General features: G+C 45.9%; 1 non-coding gene across 1 annotated transcript; it reads left to right on the top strand.

Moving 5' to 3' along the window:
* Window positions 1–7439: 7439 nt before the first annotated feature.
* Window positions 7440–7579, top strand: LOC138496271 (U4 spliceosomal RNA). Its single transcript, XR_011277799.1, has one exon. It is a non-coding gene; the product is annotated as a U4 spliceosomal RNA (small nuclear RNA).
* Window positions 7580–13111: the final 5532 nt, after the last annotated feature.

Genomic DNA, 13111 nt, shown 5'->3' with positions numbered 1-13111 from the left:
CTTACTTGGGAAGTGGGAACCTTGGGACTGGCCTATAGTAAGACTATGTGACTGTCCAATTGCAGGTACTGGGGACCCAGGCCGGGTGACCTGGGGATCCTCTGTATATCTTCCCTGACCTCAACATCTAGTGGCTCTGGACGGCTCGCGGCTTCCCTGTGTCACACTCCAGCCGAACTCAGCCTGGGGGACCTCATCACAATACATATTGGCCAAAGCTTTGGAATGCACTAGCAGAGAAATGGAGACTTCAAGAATACCAGCCACAAGTCCATAACACATATGCTTAAATTGCAACTGTTCCATATGGCTTCTCCCGCCCACCCCCCAAAACGCCTCTCCTTTTTGTCATATTGCCTAAGCTTCAATTAACCCTTCAGGGGTCCCTCACTTGGCATGATGTACTCCATCGCATTTGGCATCTCTCACACCCATACACAAACCAGGGTTGTACCCTCATATGCTTGCCAATTCCCCAGCCGTATTTCCCTCGCTACATTCCCCCCTCAAATACATTTCACTGTGGGTGACGTAAGCGACGCCAATTTCTGAAGGAAAAAAAATGAATCCCAGATGGCCGCTGCCATAGGGGAAAGGGACAAAGGCCCTTTTCCATTTCCGTTGGCGGCCAGAGTGGGAGGTGCAGCGGGCCGGAGCATATATCTCTGGTCCTGCAGGTAAGTGGGGAGGCAGAGAGGGAGTGGGGCAGGGAATGGAATTGTTTTGGGGGGGACAGGGAAAGGCTTCCTATTGCCTCCCCACATTACAAAAACAAAGAGATGCTGCTACCCAGGGCAATGCCTCAGGGAGCTGGATTAGCGGGCGGGGAATGTGTATATTTCGCCTGCTGTTCCAGCCACCTTATTGGCTTATGGTCCTTCCCCAGGCGTGAATAAGCTATAAAACATCTTTCCATGGAAGAGTAGTTTAGTGCTTGTATGCATATGTATTGGAATGTATATAGCGCAAACCTAGCTGGGAAGCAACAGAGCACTGTGTAACAGGGTAGAGTAATAGGATACAATGGTAAGGCTATAATTAGAGGTATATATAATTGCACTCCATTGCCCATTATACGATTTGAACTGGGCGTATTGCCTCTATACTCCCAAATTTTGTGGAAAATGTGCATCCTACTTAGGAATGTTTGTTAGGCATTAATGTGAATAATATCTTAAGCGTGGTAGGTCACTATTTACTAGCTTCTGAGCACTTTTTTCCCCTGCTCTTGGTGTAATTATATAACACACGCCCTGGCAGATGCATCTATCACCCTGAAGCTCCTAATAGAGAACCCGGGGCCAGCTAAGATCAAACTCTTCCAATATGATTGGATTTGCAACCAAACCAAATGTAACACTCATAAAGATTTTAATGTATTTTTATTCGGAATCAAAAAATATCGGATGATGGCTGATTATCTGATAAAATATCCCTCGCCGTACATCAGAAACCAATACTTGCGCTTCAGGCTCAACCTGTGGCACAACAATTGTCATGATTCCTGCCCCTCATGTCCCCAGCCCTCCAAGATGTCAGGCTGGAGCCAGGCCACGATCACCTACATGGCCCTCAAGGGCCTCTCCATCCCCCCAAAGACCCACTTGGAGTCAGACTTGGCGCTTGTGGCACCAGACTCACTCACCCCCATAGGATAACATTGGGGATTGGACTTGTAGTGCATTGATGGGGACAAGATGGATGCCCCCACATATTTTGGTTCCCAGAACTGCATGTGCAGTCTAGTCTTTTGGGTATGGTTCAGCCCAGAGATACCTGGGATACCCAGAGACTATTTAAACCACGCCCAGGCTGAGAAACATGCTTTGCATTTTCTGCACCTGCAGCGTGACACTCACTGTGTTCGGATCGGTCTCCAGTAGGCTTGCATCTTTCTTCTGCGCTCAGTTCCTGCAAGAACAAGAACACCATTAGGAACAGCCTTACCTTGCGGCGCTTCTGCCCATCATTCATCTCTCCTTCTGTTCTGCGGGCATCTTCGGCGGAGTCATTCCCATCTCGGCACGCCGCTTCCTAAGGAAAAGGGAAAAGAACAGAAAAAAGGCATTAGTAACCATTCAGCAAATCTTCGCTTATTTTTAAAGACTGTACGAGCTTCAAACGCTTACCTGAATCCCAGCCACTCTGGGGGAACTCTGTCTCCGGAACTTCTCATCCATCTGCAAGAGGGAAAAGACACTCCAGGTTAGCATGGCAACATATAGAGGCGCCGCATACCGCGCTTACTCACCGCATTTCTTCATAACTGGCATCCACGCTGAAAACGTTGCGGCACCTAAAAGACACAGAAAATAACTCAGTTCAATACAAATACGAAAGGGGCGCATCGCGCATCTCACTCTCACTCACTGTCAGCGCTACTCATCTCAGCAGCACGCCGCCATCCCCGGACACCGGCCATCATCTAAGGAAGGAAAGGAACGAAGTTAGAGAACTGTTCAAAAGACTCATTATACTTACCTGTCAGACTCTTGCCAGTGAAGTAACTAGGCAGCAACGAGCCCACAGCAATCAACGCGCCCCTGTGCTGAAAGCAGGATGGAGAGCACACTTTCCAAGAAAACAAGGTGAGCTGTGGATCAAAGGGAAGGGTTGGACCCCGGGGAAGAAGGGGTTCAAGCACACAGAGACAATAGGGAGTTAAACTCTACCAATCCTGTGTTTCAGGCCCAGTCTCCAGTCGCGTAGACTCCAGGGAAGGGTTTGAGGTCGTAAGAGGTCAGAACAGGCTGAGTGACGTCCCCGTGGATACCAGGTGAGCATTACACCAATGATGTGTTGCCCAGGAGAAGGCAAATACCAGAAGAGCAAAATATTTGTCGATTCTGTTTAAATACATTGCAAAAAGAGACCTTATAAAAATACCACAGATTATTGTGGACTGTCCTGTGTTAAAAATGAAACATCAAGTCTTTTTTAAAATGTATTTGCCATATATCCATTTTGATTCTGACCAATTATGGCAGATGATTTTCTCTAGCACCAAATAAGCGGTCAGAGTTGCAATAGTACATTTTTTAGATTCGGTATTACCTCAAACAGAGGATAAATCTATAGCAGCTATTATAAAAGACCTGTAAGAAAGCAAAATGGGATTCCAGTACTGGTGCTTCAACAGGTTGAATCTTTATCTGCTATAGAGCTTTATTGCTTTGAACCCACACAGAATGATTCGACCATGAGCATAACAACTGCAAATTTGTTAATATTGTTGCAAATGTAAAAATGCATACTCAAATGTCAAACCATATTAATCAAATTTATTTTAAATGTTTTAAGCAGATTTCAATTGTTTTAAGTTGATATGTTTTAAGTTGACATACTTTGTGTTTCATTTATTGTATTTTTCTTTTTCATTTTTAATTTGAAAGAAAGTTCAGCCAACCAAATAAAAAGAAATATACATATTTATATATATATATATATATATATATATATATATATATATATATATATATATATATATATATACTGCCTCCCTGGCGATGTGATAGGAGGAGAACACCAGTGGCTGAGAAGGTTTACTGTGCAGGGAACTGGAGTGTGCCCCTCTTCTCTTTTTCGGCATATTTCCAGGATTTTGAAGGGTGGAATCTTCAGGATCTGATAGGGTGCTGCACCGGGGTGACACATGCCCTGCTTTGGAGTGCCTCACTGTAGCGCTGCTCCCCCCTTTTCCACACTGTGGGATTGGGTGTGAGCTTGTTCCTTGTAAACCTGATGACTACAGATACCAGAAGTCCCTGCAGCAGAATCATCATTGATTGTGAACACCTGCACTTGCTGTGAGCTGCAAGTTAAGACTGCCTCCCCGATGATGTGAGCACATAAACTGGTAGGAGGAGAACACCAGTGGCTGAGAAGGTTTACTGTGCAGGGAACTGGAGTGTGCCCCTCTTCTCTTTTTCGGCATATTTCCAGGATTTTTGAAGGGTGGAATCTTCAGGATCTGATAGGGTGCTGCACCGGGGTGACACATGCCCTGCTTTGGAGTGCCTCACTGTAGCGCTGCTCCCCCCTTTTCCACACTGTGGGATTGGGTGTGAGCTTGTTCCTTGTAAACCTGATGACTACAGATACCAGAAGTCCCTGCAGCAGAATCATCATTGATTGTGAACACCTGCACTTGCTGTGAGCTGCAAGTTAAGACTGCCTCCCCGATGATGTGAGCACATAAACTGGTAGGAGGAGAACACCGGTGGCTGAGAAGGTTTACTGTGCAGGGAACTGGAGTGTGCCCCTCTTCTCTTTTTCGGCATATTTCCAGGATTTTGAAGGGTGGAATCTTCAGGATCTGATAGGGTGCTGCACCGGGGTGACACATGCCCTGCTTTGGAGTGCCTCACTGTAGCGCTGCTCCCCTCTTTTCCACACTGTGGGATTGGGTGTGAGCTTGTTCCTTGTAAACCTGATGACTACAGATACCAGAAGTCCCTGCAGCAGAATCATCATTGATTGTGAACACCTGCACTTGCTGTGAGCTGCAAGTTAAGACTGCCTCCCCGATGATGTGAGCACATAAACTGGTAGGAGGAGAACACCGGTGGCTGAGAAGGGAACTGGAGTGCGCCCCTCCTCTCTTTTTCGTTATATATATATATATATATATATATATATATATATATATATATATATATATATATATGCAGCTGGAAGGGTTGAAGCTATATTTGTGTGATTGTCCAGCTATCTGACCTTGCTAAAAGCACAGTTAAGTCCCTGGATCTGCACCAGCGATTCCCTCTCTCGCCACCTTCTGCTATATGACAAGAAGCAAAGGTGTTTCCTGTTAACTCCACCAGAAGACTCCAAAGTTTCCAAATCATTAAGCAGCTTCTCTTGCACTTCCTCCTCCTTTTTCTGTGTCAAGGTGTTCTGGCTTTAGGCAGTTAATGCTAAAATGATATGTTGGTTTGTTCCCTCCTGAATCATACACTTATAATTACAGGCACTTACTTTTATTTTTAATAGGTTTTAGTTAAATATAATCGGGATAATTTACTCACTAAATGCTCTACTTAAAGCCATGACTTCTCTGTGAAAATGCTGAACAAGCACTGTCAGAAATTGTAGCATATGTTCTAGGCCATTATCCGCAACAGGGCAGCACTTAAAAACAAAGAAAGTGCATGAACTCTAGCTGAATGCATATTTCTTTGGGTTTCTAATGATCTGAAGTTCCTAACTGCATAGTTATGTTCCTGGGTCTTTACCAGTCAGACCTTTGTTGGCGAGCTTTCCACAGAGGTGTACTCTAGGCTCTTGCCCCCAGATTTATATGGCACATGTAAACTCTGAGGGCCTGATTCATGGAACGTGTTCCTGTGGGATTGTGAATCAGGCCCTATGTTTCACTTAAAAAACCACAGGGTTTTGTAGAAAAATAATATATTACAAGATCAAAAAATGTTGAGTAAAGAAATGTAGCTTTCTATTTCACGTACATTGAAGCCTGTTGTGTGTATTTCATTAGGGGCAAATAGATAGTTCAGTCACTTTGCATAGTACGTTTGACATTGCATATACACACTGGGGTTGTTTAATAGCTCTTCGTGCTTTATTCATCCTGCTTCTAAGTGTTGTAATATCAGGTTTTATTGTTTCTCCATTCAATGCTACTCAGTTTGTCCTCCTCAAAAGAATGACTGGTTGAGTCTGCCCGGCTGCAGGATTCGAACTTTCAAACTGCAGGCTGTGCTCATTTGTAAGCTGAGCACTTAACTCGTGAGCTATCCATAGGATACATCAAATAGCCTGTGTTATACTATTAATATATTTTGTGCTAACCCCAAGAAGGGGCATTCTTGTCGGTGGAGTAGAACAGAAACTGGAATTTGAATATTGTATTTTCCAATTTGCAAAATGTAACCTCAGATCACCTTTTCATGGTCCCTGCCTTGGCCCAACAACTCAAATTCCAGAATCTTGGTCTACTCCCATGTCACTGATTTAACTGGTTGATCATTACCTTTCTAAGGGCTGAGCCAACCTTAGGAACGATGAAGATCGGCAGATGCCGTCTTTTCAATTAAGAAGGCCTTTGTATTTGTATTGTATTTTATTTATTTTAGTGTTTTTCCAAAACACTGCACATAAAGGGAAACCAGTAGAACAATTAATGGAACATAATACATAAACCAAAAGGTGAAAAGTTAGGGCCTCGTAGAAGGCAGATGATTTTTAAGATGTGTTTTTTTTAAAAAGAGAGTGGGAGGGAATATATCTGCTGTGCAGTGGTAAAGAATTCCCAAACTTGGAACGTCCAGGATGATGCACAAATAGAAGGAACACATTTGAGCACACTGCATGCAAGTGATGGCGGGGTACCAGGGGCAGTAAGCACATTACAGAAAGATGCACGGGGCTGAGGATGAGAGGGTGAAGGGGCACTGGGCTCCAAATGAGCATGTGGTGTAAAGGGAGGGCAATGGACATCTATAATTGTCGAGCCACGCACGACATTGTATGGGTATCTCCACGGATCTAACCGGGCCAGGGCACTCCTGAGACTAGAAGGACCGATGGCACCGTGTATTTTTAAATGTTCATATTCACGAGTATTTGCCTGCACTAGGCCCAGATGCTTGTACATTAAAAAAAACATTGTACGTGTGGCGCCTGGTTAGGTTATTGCAACGCCCTCTATTAATAGCCAGTGGTATTGCATCGTTGTTCTTATGCCTGGTTAAATTTGTGCAGCGCCCTCTATTAACAGACAGTGGTGTTGCATGATTGCAAGTGTATTGACGCAGTAGTCATACTTGGGCACCACACACGTGTGTGGCTTGATGGCAAGGAAGATGGCAGCGTAGCCTAGTGGCTCCAGCTCCATCCAGCGTTGTAAAAAGAACTATACGTCTTAAAGGAGGAACGTGCCATAAAAAAACACACGTTTAACAATCAAATGTAGTGGAGAACAAAGTCGGCACGTTTCGACGAGAGACCGGAAACTGCCCAGCAGCCTGAGTCCTGGACCGCATGGGATCACGTCACGATCACGCTGTAAGAAATGACGATGCGCCAGTGAACGCTCTGGGATAGCATGTATCTAAAATGCCGGAGCTTCCATGAGAGCGGGTGAAGATTGACATCAGGAGAGCAGGGACAGCAACGTTCCGCCCATGAGCCGCTCCATGTGCTCCCAGGAGAGTCGGCATTGCCTAGTCCTTCTTCAATTGCCATAACGAAGTTGGAACTCGTGTGCTTGCTAATTTAGTATGCTCGTTCCCACAATTCCCGGCGTTGTCTGCTCCGAGCCAGGCAGACGAAAAAAAGAGCCGAACATCGTTTTTAATGCGTGGCATCATGTTTGCTATGGAATACTTATGAAGTAGTAATCCTGAAGATAAGCATGTTTATCACACTCTGTTAGATAGGTGATAGTTCTGATGGCTTGGTTAAATTACCGTTTGTCTGTTAGCTTTGCGCAGTGGCAGTATCGTAGCCAATGAGGTTTAACCGAGGCGCGATTATTGCTTATTGAAAACTTTACCCAATACCCCGCCAAGGTGACTTGAAATATAGTCGACTTGGTAATTTTTATCAGTCTCCACGGAGACTGATCTTTCAAAGTATAAAGATAGATCAATTTTTTATGGGTTGCTAGAGGTTGAAAATGGACGCCGACTTTCCATGCGCAGCGAAATCTTTATGCACGTGTATTCACCTAATAAGGAGTTCGATTGGAAGCTGTTGCAGAGCACATCCGGTATGCAATATCTCAACTCTTTATTGTTGATGTTAAAGCGGTGCATTCTACAGCATTCTTTTAGTGAAAAATTAGGTAAGACACTCAATTTACATTTGGTTTTGTAGGATAACGCATGGAAATCGTTTTTAAAAAATGCACCTTCCCAATGCGCCAAACACTATATACATAAGTCTTCTCAAAGAATCAACCAAAATTGGCTATTAATCAAATGTTATTTTTTATTTTAATTTTCAGCCTCTGCCAACACGTGTTTTGACCTTAAACCACAGGTCTTCATTAGGGCATTCAAGTTGCTCTTATTCAAATAGTCTTCTCCAATCATAGGGAATATATCTGCTGAATATATCTGCTGTGCAGTGGTAAAGAACTCCCGAACAATTAATTTCATTAATTAATGGAACATAATACATAAACCAAAAGGTGAAAAGTTAGGGCCTCGTAGAAGGCAAATGATTTTTAAATGATTTTTAAGATGTGTTTTTAAAAAAAGAGAGTGGGAGGGAATATATCTGCTGTGCTGTGGTAAAGAATTCCCAAACTTGGAACGTCCAGGATGATGCACAAATAGAAGGAACCCATTTGAGCACACTGCATGCAAGTGATGGCGGGGTACCAGGGGCAGTAAGAACATTACAGAAAGATGCATGGGGCTGAGGATGAGAGGGTGAAGGTGCACTGTGGTCCACATGACCATGTGGTGTAAAGGGAGGGCAATGGGCATCTATAATTGGCGAGCCACGCACAGCATTGTATGGGTATCTCCACGGATCTAACCGAGCCAGGGCACTCCTGAGACTATAAGGACTGATGGCATCGTGTATTTAAATGTTTATATTCACGAGTCTTTGCCTGCACCAGGCCCAGATGCTTGTACATTAAAAAAAAACATTGTACGTGTGGTGCCTGGTTAGGTTTGTGCAGCGCCCTCTATTAATAGACAGTGGTATTGCATCATTGTACTTATGCCTGGTTAGGTTCGTGCAACGTCCTCTATTAACAGCCAGTGGTATTGCATCATTGTACTTATGCCTGGTTAGGTTTGTGCAACGTCCTCTATTAACAGCCAGTGGTATTGCATCATTCATTGTACATGTGGTGCCTGATTAGGTTTGTGCAACGCTCTCTATTAACAGACACTGGTATTGCATCGTTGTACTTATGCCTGGTTGTTTGTGCGACGCCCTCTATTAACAGACACTGGTATTGCATCATTGTGGTGCCTGGTTAGGTTTGTGCAGCGCCCTCTATTAACAGACACTGGTATTGCATCATCGCAAGTGTAGTGCGCAGTAGTCAAACTTTGTTATGCTGGGTACCGCTCCTGCTCCATCCAGCTCTGTAAAAAGAACTATACACCTTAAAGGAGGAACATGCCATAAAAAAAACACGTTTAACAATCAAATGTAGTGGAGAACAATGTCGGCAAGTTTCGACGAGACGAGAGATTGGAAAATGGCCAGCAGCCTGAGTCCTGGACCGCATGGGATCACAATCACGCTGTAAGAAAATGGCGATGCACCAGTGAAAGGTCTGGGATAGTGTTGTATTTTAAGAGTAATGTATGCGGTGGGGAGTGCACGCGCGCCTCCTGGAGATTGGAATATTGGTGTGTGAGGCTGTGTGACGTGCGTGTGCTCTGTCGGTTGACAGTTTACAGCAGATCTAATGCCTGCCGTTGTCTCTTCAACTATACCGACTTACATTAAGAGACAATAAACTTACCAGAAGTACCACGTTGTGTCATTACCTGCCTGCCATCTTACTTTATTACACTGGCGACAAGGATTCGTGCTGCTGCGGAGGGAGCAGCGGAGCGGAACAGGACACTGACCTCCAGCATAACCATCCAACCCAGTGGGGCGCTGGGCCCGGTCCTTATTCTGTTTAGGAGTGTTCTCTGTCTGGCTGTCTGCAGCGGGGGCCACCAGAGTTGCGGAGCCCCCGAGTCCAGTGCCAAGGGTCCAGTGCTGAGGTTCCAACCTTAGGGCTGATAAGCACCCTGTAAGCTGTAGCGGGGGTCACCGCAGTTGCGGAGCCCCTGGGTCCAGTGCTGAGGGTCCAGTGTTTGGACAGAGGAGCGCAATGTAGCTGTAGCGGGGGCCACCGGAGTTGCGGAGCCCCTGGGTCCAGTGCTGAGAGTCTGTCACCCGGTAGCTGTAGCTGGGGCCACCGGAGTTGCGGAGCCCCTGGGTCCAGTGCTGAGGGTCCGACCCTCAGTCCATTGCCGGAGTCCAGTTTTTGAGTCGAGGATAGTGGTTTGGAGCGGGGGGGCAGCGGGAGCTCCCCAGGTCCAGTCCTTGAACAGGCTACGGTCTTTCGAAATGGCCGCAGTGTCTACAGAAGAACACGACCTGCGTTTTGCCAGCTGTGTGTCTGGTTCTGAGGCCTGCTCACTGGACCTGGAGCCTGACTGTCTTAAGGAGAATGGCCATGGTGCGTGCGCGTCCGTGGAACGCAACGCACGCCCTGCAGTGGAACGCAGGGTTGGTGCATTCGTAGTGCCCAGTGTTTTGACTATCGAGTCTGTGGGAGGTACAGATGGCTCGCGGTCGAGCATGGAATCCTTGGGCACTGTTGGCTTCGTTCAGGGAGAGGCTGTTGACGTGTGTGTGACGGGCCGCAGAGTGACTTCCATCAAGAGGAAGCACAGAGACGAACATGTATTTCGGGCGAAGAAACAGTGTTTACATTGGTGCTCTGTGTGCGAACAGGAAGGGTGTTTGCACAAGTCCTTTTGTTCCGCGTGCCGTGATCGTCTACGAGCCCTCAGGGAATATGATGAAGAGATATACGATTTTTACATGAAGTTAAATGATGTTGCAATATCTGAAGTTTAATTTTATGGTGTCGTCGCAGGCCAGCGTGTAAGTGCGTGTTATTTCATGTTGTGGCCTTTCCTGGTAGTAATGCGTCGGGCCGTGTGGGTGTGAGTGCTGTATGGCGCGTTACAAATGCCATATCATATCATATCAAAATGCCAATGCCATATCATATGACTGTTTATGTCGTGGCCCATTGTCATGGTATTAGCTTGTTTTCTTGAAAGGATATGATGTTGTTGACCAATTATGTGAGTTTTCCTTTCAGTTGCAGTGGGGGATCTGGCCCCTTCTACTTCCGGTCCATCAAATTTTGTCTAAACCCTTGGTAATGGGTCGGACTCGAGGGAGGTGGTTTCAAGATGGATGCTTCCTATAACAAGGTTATTTATAATTCTATGCATATTTTACGGGTTGTCATGCCCTTGGGACATTTGGGCTGGACTTGAGGGTGATGTGCCACGGACTCGTGGGTGGATTCTTTAACTTCCATGTTACATGTTACGAGTTCACTTTTTAGTGAGTTTATGATTAGGCTATTTTCACGTATTGTAGTGCCTGCATGTGCAATTTGTAGAGACGTGCGCAGCTATTTGGGTGCCTGTTTGTGTCAGGTGGTTGCGTGCGGTTATGAGTGCCGGGTGGGTTCGTACTTTTGGTGCGCTTATTTATACCCGCGTTTTGAGGTTTTGGGTCTAGTACTTCTGAATGCCGGGTGGATTCGGACTAGGTTGTGTGGATTAGGTTGGGCGGTTGATGCCTTCAATCTTTTGTTGTAGTTACTAGTATCCTATGGGTTTCACGGGTGTCCCTGTGTTTTTATGCTGATTTAGCTCTAGTGTGAGATGCGTTAGTGCCATATGTGGTTACACGGCTGTGTTGTTTTGTGTTGCTGTAGATGGCCGGGTGGATCTATTGCTGTTTTGTGTTGCTGTAGAGGGCCGGGTGAATCTATTGCAGCAATTGGGTATCCCTAGTGAGTTTTTCTCTGGCTTTTATGGTTCCTGCCAGTTCTCACACGTTTGTTGGGTTATGTGTTTAAGTTGACGGGCATTTGTCGTTGGGGCAGTGCGTGTTCGTTGTGGCTTCAGGGCCTGGTTTAGTGAAAGGTGGTTGGTGTTAGAGGTGTGTGTGGCGAGTGTGGGGTGTTTCCTGTGGGTATAGGTTATTGGCTAGATGTTTCTTTTCAGGTGGTAATGCAGTGTCTAGTCTCTCTTAGTTTTCTGTCTAGTGGTTTCTATAGCCGTTTTTTTGGTGGCTCACAGGGCCTGTGTGTTGTGCTTGTTGTGGGTCGTGGACTGCCGGGAGGGTCCATTGGCCGGTTGGTTGTGCTCTGGTGTGGCAGGCTGGAGGCCCTGGGGGGCAGCCTGGGGCGGGAGGTGTAAGTGTGCACGGATGGTTTTCGGGTTTGTTAGTTTTGCTATTGAGGGTGTGTCAGGTGTGGCATGCCTGAGCTCCGAGGGGCAGCTCAGGGTTTGGTGGTAGTGCATAGTTTTTTTTTTTGTTTTTGTTCTTGAGGGTTCTGGTCCCGTTGGGGTTTGAGAAGTAGAATGGTGTTTTGTGGGTTTTGCTAGTTTGCTGGTTTTCCGAAAGCCGGATTCTTGTGGTTGTTGGTTCTTTTTATTCCATTAGTTGGGGGCAGTTGGCTGGTGGGTTTTGTTGCCACTGCATATGGTGAGTAGGAATAGTGAGAGTTGAAAGTAAAACTACCTTGGTACGTTGATACATGTCAGGGGTGTTAAGGCGCTCTGTTGTTCTAATTGTAGTGTTCCGTTGCAGCGTTCTTTCCTGTGGGTTATTATGAGTTATGGGGCGGTTTAGTTTTCTCTGTTTGCAGTTTGGGTGCATGGCAAGGAGGCCACATGTTGTGTATCTTGAATTGGATTTATCCTCGTTGGGTCTTTTGAAGCATCTGTTGGGGGGGGAGAAGTGTTGTATCTTAAGAGTAATGTACTGGTGGGGTGTGCACACGCGCCTCCTGGCGATTGGAATATTGGTGTGTGAGGCTGGGTGACGTGCGTGTGCTCTGTTGGTTGACAGTTACAGCAGATCTAATGCTTGCTGGGCAGGGTGCTGCCGGTGTCTCTTCAACGATACCAATTTACATTAAGAAAGAATAAACTTACCAGAAGTACCACGTTGTGTCATTACCTGCCTGCCGTCTTACTTTATTACAGATAGCATGTATCTAAAATGCTGCAGCTTCCATGAGAGCGGGTGAAGATTGACATCAGGAGAGCAGGGACAGCAACGTTCCCCCATGAGCCGCTCCCAGGTGTGTGCGCAGGCGAGTCGGCATTGCCTAGTCCTTCTTCAATTGCCATAACGAAGTTCGAACTCGCGTGCTTGCTAATTTAGTATGCTCGTTCCCACAATTCTCGGCGCTGTCTCCTCCGAGCCAGGCAGACGAAAAAAAGAGCCGAACATCGTTTTTAATGCGTGGCATCATGATTGCTATGGAATACTTATGTAGTAGTAATCCTGAAGATAAGCATGTTTATCACACTCTGTTAGATAGGTGATAGTTCTGATGGCTTGGTTAAATTACCTTTTGTTTGTT

The sequence above is a fragment of the Ambystoma mexicanum genome, chromosome 10 (genome assembly GCF_040938575.1).
Source record: "Ambystoma mexicanum isolate Mex_15411 chromosome 10, UKY_AmexF1_1, whole genome shotgun sequence".
Lineage (NCBI taxonomy): Eukaryota > Metazoa > Chordata > Amphibia > Caudata > Ambystomatidae > Ambystoma > Ambystoma mexicanum.
The sequence above is the reverse complement of the archived record's forward strand: the minus strand, read 5'-3'. Positions and strand labels throughout refer to the sequence as shown.